The sequence below is a fragment of the Phacochoerus africanus genome, chromosome 11, assembly GCF_016906955.1.
Source record: "Phacochoerus africanus isolate WHEZ1 chromosome 11, ROS_Pafr_v1, whole genome shotgun sequence".
In the NCBI taxonomy this organism is placed as follows: domain Eukaryota; kingdom Metazoa; phylum Chordata; class Mammalia; order Artiodactyla; family Suidae; genus Phacochoerus; species Phacochoerus africanus.
In genome coordinates this window covers 72229674-72243488 of record NC_062554.1, presented here as the reverse complement: position 1 = coordinate 72243488, position 13815 = coordinate 72229674, and positions in this window count along the sequence as shown.

Below are 13815 nucleotides of genomic sequence, written 5' to 3'. Positions count from 1 at the left end.
ATGTTCCATGGAGGCTCAGAAAGAATTTTAAATACATGGGCATGGAGGGGGAAAAAAATCATTCTTCCCTGTATAAAACTGTTTATTTTAATAATTGCTTAACTGCCTCATCCTTAGGTCATAATAGACATCTCATTTTCATGGGAGCCTAAAAAGAAAATAAGCCGTTCAATGGGTGTGTGGATAGATCACAGCCTTACCAATTTAAAGCATTAAACTTTTTAAAAGCAAATCCCAGAGTCCTCCTGCCATGCAGAACATGTGCTAAAGCCAAGGACATTATGTCTGAGAAGGGACAGCAGAGCCAGACTCTCTTAACTAGAAGCTTCTTTGGAGTGTCCAAGAAACTTCCTATAGTTTGTAAGCAGAGGGCTATATTTCAAAGTGATTGGCCTTCCTGATGTCCTTGGTGAGAAGGAAGTCATGCAGCCTACGGAGCAGGGAGAGATACTCTGTCCATCTCTAATGGCTCTGCAAATCAGCATGGGAATGGTGGTTTTCCCACAGTGTGTTCCACTCAGCTGCACATGGACAAGCTGCTGTAGGAGTGCTGAGTCTGAGCAATGTAGAAGCGAGTCAGTCCTTTCCTCCATCCAGAAACTGGCCATTACCATGTTGGTAGAAAAGTGTCTTTGTAAGCTCTGGGTAGGATCACGGTATTGCAGTTATATGCAGAGTTTACCGGTGTCCACACAACTGAATAGTACTAAAATTCCCTTAATTTAGACAAGGTGATACAATTTTCAGATATTTGCACAGCTAAGAGTAACTCCCAAGCTTTTTAAAATTATCCAAGAAAGCTGGGTTGTCAAGTCCAGGAAAGAACATCTTCACTCCTCCCGCCCAAATCCTGACTTTCTATAATAATGAAACAGTGTGCCCTCAGTTTTCAAGCTTTTGCCTTCCCAGTCTACCCCCAGAAATCTGTGCTATTAGAGATTCTGTGACACTTGAACACAATGTTTCCAACAAGGTACTTGATGACATTTGGAGAGACAGTTAACTGGAGAGAAAAATAGTTGCAAATCCTATACAACAGGTACATACAGCTCCAAGGACATTTGCAGATACACACACGAGTCTCCCGTGTTTAGCAGCCCACCCACCAAACCCCAAGCAAGGCTGACTCTTGCCCACCTGCACTTGCCCAGGTGTGTGCAGAATGCCTGAACAGGTGCTGAGGCAAGATTGGAGGAGGGATCCATGGCTTATCCTGAAACATAAAAGGCAGATAGACCAACCTAACAAAGGGAAATTCAGACTTAGGAAAATGCTTTTAGGACAGATACACGCAAGCTGTGGAGCAACATAGTAGAATTAGAAATCAAATCAGGAAGTTCCCGTTGTGGCTCAGCAGAAATGAACCTGACCAGTATCCATGAGGATGCTGGTTCAGTCCCTGGCCTCACTCAGTGGGTTAAGGATCTGATGTTGCCGTGAGCTGTGGTTGAAGACACAGCTCAGATCCATGTGGCTGTGGCTGTGGCCAGCAGCTGCAGCTCCGATGATTCGGCCTCTAGCCTGAGAATTTCCATATGCTGTGGGTGTGGCCCTAGAAAGCAAAAATAAATAAATAGCTAAAAAAAAAAAGAAGAGAAAAGAAAAGAAATTAAACCAAGTTGAATAAGCATGAAAAAATGTTTATACATGTGCGCCATGGAAAAAATCATTGGTGACAGATCGGCATTTTCTATCACATCATCCCCAGGTAGAAACCCAAACAGTAACAGGTGGGGAAAGCCAGGTTTTGTGAGCCAGATACTTACATAATATTGGGGACTTCTTTAAGAGAATTTTGAAAAATAGCCAATACAATTTTATACATGAAGACTTATTAAAAGGGTCTGTGTAAGTGAAGGGCACTGAAGTTTAAGCTTCCCTAGCTTCCCATCCATCCCAGCACCCGTGACAGTACTTTTTCCTACAAAATCAATGCTGTATGAATAGAGTTTGGGTCGGTTGTGCAACGCCCAGACCAGTGAAGGGTTATATCTCTGCAGTGAGAATCTGTTACAAAGATTCACATTGTGTTTGCATTTCCGTATCATAAGCTTAACTCTTCACATGTCTTTCCAGCTGACAGGGTGGGCACATAATCTTGAATTTGAGCCCCAGCAAATATCATAATCCAGGATTATCTCATTTAGAAGTGCCTACAGAGTTGGGCTTTTAAATACTATACCAGTTTTCCTGGGTCCACCAAGAGATTTGTCAGAGGTTTTTGCATTGGAGTCTTTCATGAGATTCTGGATTCTTTCATGTTCTCCCTGCCCATTATCCCTACATTAGGGATTACAGTATGATCTAAGAGTTCCCTTGCTACTGATATGACTGACTTGCTGTCAATGGGTAAAGTAAGGACATTCAAAGTTAAAGTCACCTTTAAGAATTTGGAGATCTAAACTGGTCATTCAAAGTATCAAGATACATTAGCATTACTTAGAAGAGGATATGAATGCAAACCTAATCTAATAAGCATTAAAAGGGAAATATTACAGATGCCATTAGAAATAGCTGATCCTTGGAGTTCCTGTCCTGGCTCAGTGGAAATGAATCTGACTAGTATCCATGAGGACGCAGGTTGGATCCCTGGCCTCACTCAGTGTGTTAAGGATCCGGCGTTGCCATGAGCTGTGGTGTGGGTCACAGATGCGGCTCAGATCCTGCATTGCTGTGACTGTGGCATTGGCTGGCAGCTACAGCTCCAATTTGACCCTTAGCCTGGGAACCTCCATATGCCTCATGTCTGGCCCTAAAAAGACAAAACAAACAAATAAACAAACAAAAAACCTGATCCTTCGTGGATATAAACGCCAAACACCATTAAAAACAGATTTAAAAATCAAGACAACTTTTAAAGCAAGATTGTCAAATCAAATATATTACTTCATGGTAGAGAAAGCCTAATCTTATCAGACTGAAATTTTCATTTATATCAAGTGAAATTTGTGAGGTGTTGAGTCCCATATCCCTTTCTCCATGTTCTCAGATTAACTTCTACTGATTGATTCCAAGAGGGGAATACAGTTAATACGTTTAAACCTTAACTTCTGCTTTGTACTTGACTCTCAAAAGCATGGCAGTTAAAGAACACACTCCTCTACAACCCAAAAGCAGCATGAATATATTGATGATATCAGTGTCCCAGATAGCATTTTATTAACTAGAAAGTGGTAAATATGTTTTTTATTTTTTGAGGAAAGTTAGACTGAAGGTACCTCTAGTCCCTAGAAAGGGGTTTTGACTTGGGCAAGCACAACCCTTCTACCCAAAGCTGGTTGCCTAGTAGTCCCCAAAGCTGGTGTGGCCAGTAGCCCCAACAATGCTATCAGAATCACCACCTCTTCCAGTGGACACAACCCAGTTGCCACGTGCAGCATGAATGATAAACTTGTCAGAGTTGCTATGGACATCACCTTCAATAGATGCAAAGTCTGTATGTCCTTTTGATTGATTCAACATTTATTGAGGGCTTAGTTTATGCCAGACCTGGGTACATAGAAAAGCTCTTTTGGAAAATTTTATATTCCCATGTACTTACCTTTCACATTTTTAGCAAATAAATGCTACCCTAGGCCCCTTCCCTCTCCCCACGCCCTTGGGACCCAGTGTGCTCTCAGTTTTCTCACAATTCCAGGAAGCTCAATTATCATTTCTAATGTAAGCTCATTACAAAATAAAAGGCATTCCAACAGGAGGGGAGGGAAGCTATTAAGTGAACACAGGAAGGAAAAAGTGCAATAACTTAGAATCATTTTCATTTGGGGACAAACAGCACCACATCCTCGATAGTCCCTGAATTTACCAGGTGAGAATGAACTTGTTCAGGATATTCTGCTTTGAAGATAAGGAATGTACAGTTCATTTTAGAAAAAAGTTTTCATTTTTAAGATGATAACTTTGTTACATCTCAAATCATATTGCTAAACAAATGAGCTGCTATTATGCAGAGACATTTGTCTCTCACAGATAAACTCATACTTACTAAATTTTGTCCAGCACTAGTTTGGGGAGAGAAGATTACAGATAGGAAAAGAATTATAGAATGGTGAGTGTGATGTAATTCACACTTCTTCCACTGTGAAAATAGCAAATGAATATTTCTGTCACCAAAGAGAGCCTCTGCATTCAAAAAACAAGGATAGGGCTCTATCTGCCGCAGAAATCCCCTTGACTTGTGATAGAATAGTTCGCATGACTAATGTTTTCATTCCTCATTTCCATGAACTGCATTGAGGAAAGATTCTAGTTTTCCTGGAATCCCCAAGACTTAAAAGCTAGCTCTTTGCCATTTCAAGTGCAACCTGCAGAACCTGTTTTCAAGCTGCTGAGGTGAAGAACCAGGCTCCCAAGCATCAGGAAACCAGGAGAGAGCAAGATAACTTGACAGTCTGAAAAGTAGAGCTATTCAGTAGTCCGGTGCCCTCCCCCACCTCCCATGGTGCTGGAGACCTGGTATTAGTGACCTTTGTGACAAGTTACACATATCATGGACTTGAAGTGATCCCTTCAAGGGGTTCCTTCGCAAGAGAACATGAAAGCAAGAATTTATAATGAACCCTTAGGATACTTAAGGCTTAGTAGCAACTAATGTAAATTATTTCAGGAAGCAAAGGGATCTTCCAAAATATGTACCAGTGTTCAGAGTACTTATGTGAGAGTAGTATTCCCCCCCCCCCCCGCCAGTATTTCCAGATTCGAACACTCTATAAAGCATGCAGTGAAAGTTAGAAGTCTTCTACCATCTGATCTTAAGACTTAGAATAAAGCTACAGTAATTAAGGCAATGTGGTATTTGCATGAGAATAAACGTAGAAGAGAGTCAAAAATAGATCCACACATATATAGCTGATTAATTTTTGACAAAGAAGCCAAGGTTATTCAATGGGGGAAAATAGGCTTTTCAATAAATGGTTCTGGAAACACGGATATCCTTCTGTAAAAAGTATGAACCTTAGCCTTTGCCTCCATATGTAAAAATTTACTCAATATGGCTCACAGAACAAAGCATAAGTGCTAGAACTGTAAAACTTCTAGAAAAAATAAAAAAATAGAAAATCTGTATTGATGGGTTAGGCAAAGATTTCTTAGGACATAGAAATCATGAACCATGAAAGAAAAAAAAATGGACTTCATTAAATTAAAAATGCCTGTTATTTGAAAGATGATGTTAAGAAGATTAAAAGCAAGCCATATTTTTTCAAGATGAAAAAATATTTGTAAATCCCTTATCAGTGAAAGTAAGTAAAAGAAATCTCAAAACTCATAAGAAAGCAAACTACCCAAATTTTATTAAATAGGCAAAAGATTTAAATTTATAGCCACCCAAAGCGGGAAACAACCTAAATGTTCAACAGCTGGTGAATGGATGAACAGATTGTAGTATATCCTTACAATTAAAATACTACTCAGTAAGAAAAAGTAGCAAACTACTGATATAAGGGTGTTGATAAACCTCAAAGCAATGTGCCCACTGAAAGGAGCCAGGTCTGAGAGGTTTCCACCTACTATATGACTTCATGCTCCTAAAGTTAGCGTCTTTAACACTACTAGGATTGAAGCACAACACAGAAGGATATTGCAGAATACAAAGTTTTCATGTGCATTTTCTATTTGGTCACATTTGGGGTTTTTTCCCCTTAACTAACTACTTATCAGTGGAAGTTGAAGAGTTTCTCTTGAAAGACAGCCAGAAGCCATCAGATGTTCAGTGCTTTAAAGATAGTTCTTGGTGATGCTTGGTGACTTTAAACAGCCTCGCCACACTTTGAAAATAGCCTGAATTCTACTTTATTTCTGAGTCTAATCATACTGCAGAAGAAGACTGGGGACAATATGGCAGGAAATGGTCTGGAGGAAAGGAACCTGGGAACCAAACAGAAAGGTGGTAGCCGGTGCCCAATTGAAATTTCACAGTAAGAACTGAAAGATCTGGCTGACACTGGGACCCATCACCCACCAAATCTTCAGGGAACTCTTCCATTTCTGTTTCATGTGTTGTACAACTCAACCCATTTCTACTTGGCATGTAAGTATTTAGTTTTCCTCCAAGGTCGGAGTAGGGGAAAGTGAGGGTTGCCACTGAAAAGCCTCCAGGTACTAATTACAAGGCTAATAGAATTTGCTTCTCTAAATTATTTGAGAATTAAATAAGATATTAAAGTATCGTGTGCAATACTAGGCACTCAATCTATTTTTACCAAATTTTGACTTCCTTTCACTTCCTGTGTGAATAGAAGAATATTTTTAGAACTGGAAAGACCTCAGGGGTTATCCTGTCTGATGTTTGACTTTTACAAATAAAAAAACCAGGTTCAGTGAGATTCAGCATATTGCTTAAGCTCCACTTCCGATTCACACAGATCTCTTTCCTAAAGCACCTGCCTTCAATTGTGATGCCCCAGGAGCAGAGCCTGAGGGAGAGTTAATGCTCTCTATATTTAGGGGTCCATGGACCCTTTTGCTTCTGGTTCTGTGTTTGCTTTATTTTCATTTATTTTTTACTTCAAGAATGCAAGTCCCTGAGAAGCCTTTGACTTCAGGGACTATGACTGTCAGATTTAGCTAATGCACAGGGCACACAGATTTGAATTTGAGATAAACAACACATAATTTTTTAGTCCCATGAAATATTTGGCAGTTTATTTGGTTCCCAACTATGAAGGTGTTTTTTGTTTTTGTTTTTTGTTTTTGTTTTTTGTTTTTGTTTGTTTTGCCCTAAAGCAAATAAACAATGGCAAGATGGTAACCACTCGTATTCATAAATCTTGGCTTTCTGACCATTTCTTTCCCATGACCATTTTTCCTCACCCAATATTAGGATAACTGTCATGAATAGTGTCTGCAGCCAAGGCTGAGGCTGATGAGGCTGGTGATGGGGTAGGAAAAAGTTATGATGTACCTAAGTTGCTTTTGGAGGACATGCTTTGCCAAACAGAGTACACAGTTCTAGTCAGACTGAAATCCCTATCCTTCTCTCCAATAGCTTGTGCCTATATGACTTTGAGGAAGTTACTTAAACTCCCATAGCCACTCACCTTTGCATTCTGCTTTTTTTTTTCATAAAATAAGGACACCTGAAGTTTTTGTGAAGATAATAGAAAGCACCTATCACTGTGCCTAGAATATAGTAGCTACTAATAAACTATCATGTTTTAAAACATATAGATAAGTTTTACACACTTTTCTATATATTTGATATAGTTCACAATAATAACTGTTTAAATTGCTAGATTAGAGGCACACTGGTGAGGGTCCTGAATTTTAGGATGTAGAGTTTGGATGATAACTTTATCCCATAGTTAATAGCGAAACCGTTGCTACCTACACACCGTTGGGGGCCTGCAGTCAGGCAACCTCTTTCTAAGTTCCCCTAAAAACTACCTGGGAAATTTTGTAGTGTATCATTTCCCATAGGGTCAAGCACGTATTTACCAACACTGAATGAACTAACCTGCCTTCTCTAGGCATCTTCTTCAGTTTCCTTCAGGTCTAGCCTTGACAGAGAAGAAAATGAGAAGTTGCAACTCTTCCCATTGATCTGCTTTGTGGTGCATGAGTAATGGGAGCCATCAGACACAGTCTGGGATAATTCCTGCTTCATCACTTCTTTATTAGTGGAATGGCCTTTTCCCAATTAATCAACCCATTCTGTAGTCTATGCAGTAGGTGTGATATCACCTACGCCAGTAGGGTCTTAGAATTAGGACTCTGGCAGAGTGCCTGGTTATAGGAGATAGCTGGATTTTTATTTTCTACTTTACACTAAAGACTTCTGAATCATAGGTCCCCTGGGTTCTCTTTCTCACACCTCTCATCAAAGTCTTGTGACTCAGTTTCAGAAGACTGTCCAAAATTGAGGACCCGTCATTCAGACCAACTTTGTTTAGAAAATTGTTTGACCGAAATATCTTAGACAGTTGATACCTGAGTGAGTCAAATTCTTACACAGCCTTCCACTTCATACCATGTAGGCTACAGTTCTAAGGTTCACTGGTTCTCTTGCTCACGCCTTTAGAACCTGCAGATGTGTGTTATCAGCTCCTTCTGTTTGGTCAGCTCCAAGTCCATCTAATCTTTTTATAACCTGTTCTGTTGGCTGTTATCTGGATTCCTTGTAGTGACTTGTCTATTGTGTACTTCTTTTTTTTTGTCTCTTTTGTCTTTTTTGTTGTTGTTGTTGTTATTGTTGCTATTTCTTGGGCCGCTTCTGCGGCATATGGAGGTCCCCAGGCTAGGGGTTGAATCGGAGCTGTAGCCACCGGCCTACGCCAGAGCCACAGCAATGCGGGATCCGAGCCGCGTCTGCAACCTACACCACAGCTCACGGCAACGCCGGATCGTTAACCCACTGAGCAAGCGCAGGGACCGAACCCGCAACCTCATGGTTCCTAGTCGGATTTGTTAACCACTGCGCCACGACGGGAACTCCTATTGTGTACTTCTAACAGATCTCCACCCTCTTCTCTGGCAATTAGAAGGGCAATATAACTATTTAACAGTGTGTCTTCTATAGAGTAAGTTCCTAAATTGGACCTTTTCATCCTTTGCCATTTGTGTGTGTATGTGTGAAAAATATCACTTGAAGGTTTTTCTTTAAGTTGGAATCTTAAACAACTTCCTGAGCTAAACACCCAGTAAGGGCTCAAAGCACCTTTATGCCAATTGCATCCCCCTCTTTCTCCTCTTCCCACACTTGGAGAGACAGCTGTTCGTTCTTGTACCCTGGAAGATTAATCAGACTTCTTATTTCATTTTTGCCGCTGTTTTTGTCATGTTTCTCATACAATCTTACCACTCTTCCTGTTTGGGTGTCCTTAACTGTGTGTCTCCTTAGTCACTGAAATTGCCAATTCCATTGTTCATCACAGAAGAACATGGGATGCTGGAAAAAATAATGGACTTTGAGTCAAGAGAGGTAAGTTTTCATCCAGGCCCTGTACTAACTAGCTGTGTGACTTTGCAGAGACAGGTAACTGCTTTGGGTTTCAGGCTCCTCATCTATAAAATATCTAGAGGACATAAAGTCCCCTTCAGGTTTGTGCTTTGAACATCTTCACCTCTGAGGCGCCCATCCTGACGACTGTGGGTTTTCCCGTTCATTCCCAACCACCCAGCAAAGAACTGCTTTTACTTTATTTCAATATTTGACTTTCAGTTTTTACCAAATGACTGCTCTTTTACTAGCTGCAAGTGGCTCAGCTTAAACCCAACATGAAGCACTTCAATGATTTATTTACATCATTTCTGAATATTCGATGTAGATCCACCAACCTAACTACAGTTAGAACCACTCACAGTTCTCTGTAATTTAAGCATATTAGTCATATAAATTTTCCCTCAGCCATAAAATATATTTATAATTTAAAAGCGAAATCGTACATTTCTTAGTCAGCTTGTGAAATTACCTACTCTTTTTCTTAAAAAAAGAAAAAAAGGAGTGGGTTGATGATGGAGGAGGGTTGACTATAAACTACATTTGTTGCCCTCATGCCACTGCAGAGGTCAGAGAGAAGAGCAATAATAATAATACAGAGGGCAGGTGTATTATGTTCCTGGAAAGGCAAAACATAAATTCCAAGTGAGAATTTGAAGACCTTCTCCGTCTTTTTTGAGACTTGTAGGGTTCTTTTCTCCTCATAGTCCAAGTCTCTCCCTGGTTGCCATTTTGAGTAGAGCTGATTAGAGTATAGCACTAGAGCTCAGGGTTCCAGGAAACTCCCCATAGTCTGGGCAGGAGCCTTAAGATAGGAGTTACCTACTGCTTGAGTCCAAATCCTTGCATTATCAGATGCCTCCAGCCAGGGTGAGGACCAGCTAACCACAGTGACAGGCAGAAAGCAGCCTACAAATTTACTGACCACAAGCCACGCCCATCTCTGGGCTAACAGCCTCTCTACCCCCCCCCCCCCCAGAGTTATGCCAGTGGAAAAAAAGGAGGGGGCATCTTAACTTTCGAGGTGAAGCTGTGCTAAAATTGAAAAGAAGCTAGGTGTGTCCTTGGTGGTGTTCTCCTTTGCATGTAAGTGTCTAAGTTAAACCCTGTAAATTCAGGGAAGGGTGCCACTTAAGCTGCTTGTTGCTCTCCTCTCCGGCCTTTCTTTCCTGGCTAGGTTGAGACTTCCCTATCCCACTGGGCCACCTCTGGTGCTCGAGTGGTCATCCTGTCTTTAGCCTCACCCTGCCTGAGGGTCAAAGTGCTTTTCCTAAAACTCTACTTCAATTGGGATTTCCCCTGCAGGAAGTCCTCCACTCAGTCCTGACCAGCCTCAGGATACAGTCAAAGGTCTTCACCATTACCATCCGACATCTACCATAATTTTGGCCCTTCTTCCTTACCTTGCCTCCCTCTACAGTCTTTTCCCTCTTGCATAGTAATCTCTAGCTGTGCTAAACTTGCACGTCTCTGAACACAGAGTTCTACTTCAAACCTCTAGAGTGCCCCTCCTCTCAGACTCTTACCCTCTTGTCCACTTAGTTAATTCACATTCAGCCCATCTAATAGATGGATAGGTAAAACTTATGCAGCCTTCAAAACCCAATTCATAAAAAGCTAATGGGACAAAGAATATTTTGTTGTCATTTGTAGTTGCAAAAATGTTTATTACTGATAACATTCATGTTTTTTTTCATGTTTACTGGCCTACATATTTCTTATTTGAATAACTTTTTAAAATCTATTTTTCTGTTTCATAGTGTTTATTAGAAGCAATGCGTAAGATAGTTTGCTGTAAGGAAAACTCATTTTTTGGTCATATATAAAAGCAAAACTTTTCTTATATTGATTATCTTTTTTTTTTTTTTGGTAATGCATGAGAGATTTATTAAGGCATCAGAGGGTGACGGGCCGAGCTCAAGATGATGCCAGCCTATATTGATTATCTTTTAATAGCCTATTTCAGTGGCTAGTTTTACTTCACTGTGAAAAATTTCCTGTAGTTGAATTCTACCAAAATTCTATTGTTGATGTCGGCTGCTATGAATTCTTGATTGTAGCAGTAATTAAGAATTATTTTTTAATTTTAATAAATTTATACACTCTACTTAACAATAACAATAACAAAACCTAGTTCATTAGTAACAGCCCCCAACACAGCGTAGCTGTTCAATAAACTGTGGCTGAGTGCAATGGTGCTCAGAAAGCCAGAATCTAAGGGTGAAGTTACAACCTTTCCATTTGTCTTTAAGTTCCATCTTCCTTCTGACTTTCATGGCTTCAAAAGTAGTGAATATAAGGTGCCAAAAAAAATGTCCAAACAAGTACCATTTTACCTCTGGTACTTAATCTCTCTCAGAAGATGCCTGTCCCATACTGAGGAGACCTGAGAAAACCAACCAAACCCTGAGTCTTCTTCATTTCAGAAGAAGGAGGGAAACTATAACAAACCTTACCTGGGATGGTCAGTCAAATGATGCAGTCTCTTTACTTGTGCTTTCCACGGTACTTGGTCCAGAACTTCTGAAGGCATCACCTATTAGCACCAGTCCCCAGACCTGCTATGATAGTTCAGTCCAGCCTCTTGATCATCCACTGGTTAATCTTGGGCTGACTTGGCCAGAATTTTAAGTCCATTTCCACCTAAGCACTAGCAGGACCTCGGTCTTGCATTAGTGTCCAGACCAGGGTAGAAGGAAGATTCAGTACAAGCCTCTGTCATCACTTTTCCTCATGTGATATACTGCTTGAGTTCCTGAGTCATATTTTCCCAGTACCTTTTATGCAATATGAAAGATTAGCTTGTTTTGGGAAATTTAAGACTTAAGGTAGTTACAAATCATACTGAGCAATGTAGAGGACCGTTTGGATTCCGTTTTTTTTTTTTTTTTTTTTTTTTTGGCCACATCCATGACATGTGGAAGTTTCTTGGCCAGGGATCGAACCCATTCCACAGCAGTGACCCAAGATGCTGCACTGACAATGCCAGATCCTTAACCTGCTGAGCCACAAGGGAACTCGTGGATTCCATTTTAAAGATAATATAAAAACATAATATTTATGCAGTCGCCAAAGATGTATTGAGTGCTTCTCTGAGCTGGACACTGAGGATGGAGTTGATGTGGAGATACATAAAGCATAGATACTCAGGAGTTCTCTTTGTGGCACAGTGGAAACGAATCCTACTAGGAACCATGAGGTTTCAGGTTCGATCCCTGGCCTTGCTCAGTGAGTTAAGGATCTGGCATTTCTATGAGCTGTGGTATAGGTCGAAGATGTGGCTCAGATCTGGCGTCGCTCTGACTGTGGTATAGGGCAACAGCTGTAGCTCCAATTCGACCCCTAGCCTGGGAATTTCCTCAGGTGTGGCCCGAGGCATATGGAAAAAAAAGCATACATACTTATAACAAATAATAGTAAGTAGGTATTAAAAATTAAACTAAGGAGTTCCTGTTGTGGCACAGTGGGGTCTGTGGTATCTCTGGAGCTCCGGGACACAGGTTCAATCCCCTACCCAGCACAGTAGGTTAAAGGATCTGGTGTTGCTGCAGCTGTGGCATAGGCTGCAACTGCAGCTTGGATCTGTTCCCTGGCCTGGGAACTCTACATGTCATGGGGTAAAATCTAAAGTTAAAAAGTCAGTTTGAAAAGACATAATACAGGAGTTTTAAATGTCTCTCTTTAGAAGCAATGCCTTTGCCAAAACTGTACAAAACTGTACATGCCACACTGTTTGTTTCTGACCTGATTCTTATCTCCAGTCCCACCCTCTGTACTGAACTCCAGGTTTCCTGAAGAGTTGATTCTGTCCTCCACCGAACACTGTCTTCTCCACTGGGAAGTTTAATGGGCTTCTCAAAATTAACACATCCAGAAAAACACCCTAAATCTGCTTCTTAAAACCCGCTCTTCCAGCCATCTCCCTCATCCCAGTTAATGGCTACTATTTTGGTTGTTCCAAAGCTAAACCTTTATGCATTTGACTCCTCCCTCTCTTTCTCTCAAACATCCAGTCCATCACCAAATTCTGTCACCCCTAAGTTTAAAATACACCTGTGATTCTGCTCCCTCTCTCCACTTCCACTGTAAACCTGGTCCAAGGTACTTCATCTCTTTTCTGGACCTTTTTTTTTGTCTTTTTGCCATTTTCTGGACCGCTCCCACGGCACACGGAAGTTCCCAGGCTAGGGGTCGAATAGGAGCTGCAGCCACTGGCCTATTCCAGAGCCATAGCAACGCGGGATCCCAGCCGCATCTGCAACCTACACCATAGCTCACGGCAATGCCGGATCCTTAACCCACTGAGCAAGGCCAGGGATTGAACCTGCAACCTCATGGTTCCTAGTCGGATTCGTTAACCACTGAGCCACGACGGGAACCCCCTTTTCTGGACTATTGAATATTCTCCTGATTGATCTTCCTGCTCTGTCCAGGCTCCTTACAGTCTATTTTTAACCCAATAATCAAGTGATTGCTTTAAAATTTAAGCCATATTTTATCACTCTTCTACTCCAAACCCTCCAACACCTTCCCATACCATCCTATATCACCACCCTTCTAACCTATTTTATTCCCATTCTCTGCTTTGTGAAGAACAATAAGATCTTGATATGTCACTACTTACTAGAATATAGAGTTAGTCTTTCAACTGAGACTCACCATATAACACAGAGTTGCATATCAGAACAAGAAACCACATGCCATCTATAATCAGCACCCCAGGTATCAGAGAATAAATTAAGCTGTAGTTTGTGTTATGCAGTCGTGTTGAGGAGCATGCTCGCATGTACATCTTACCCAATCAGACCTAAATAGGAAGAACTCATCAAAATATACCACAGCTTTGCTCTTCACTTGCTCACTGTTTCCTCCCTCTTCCT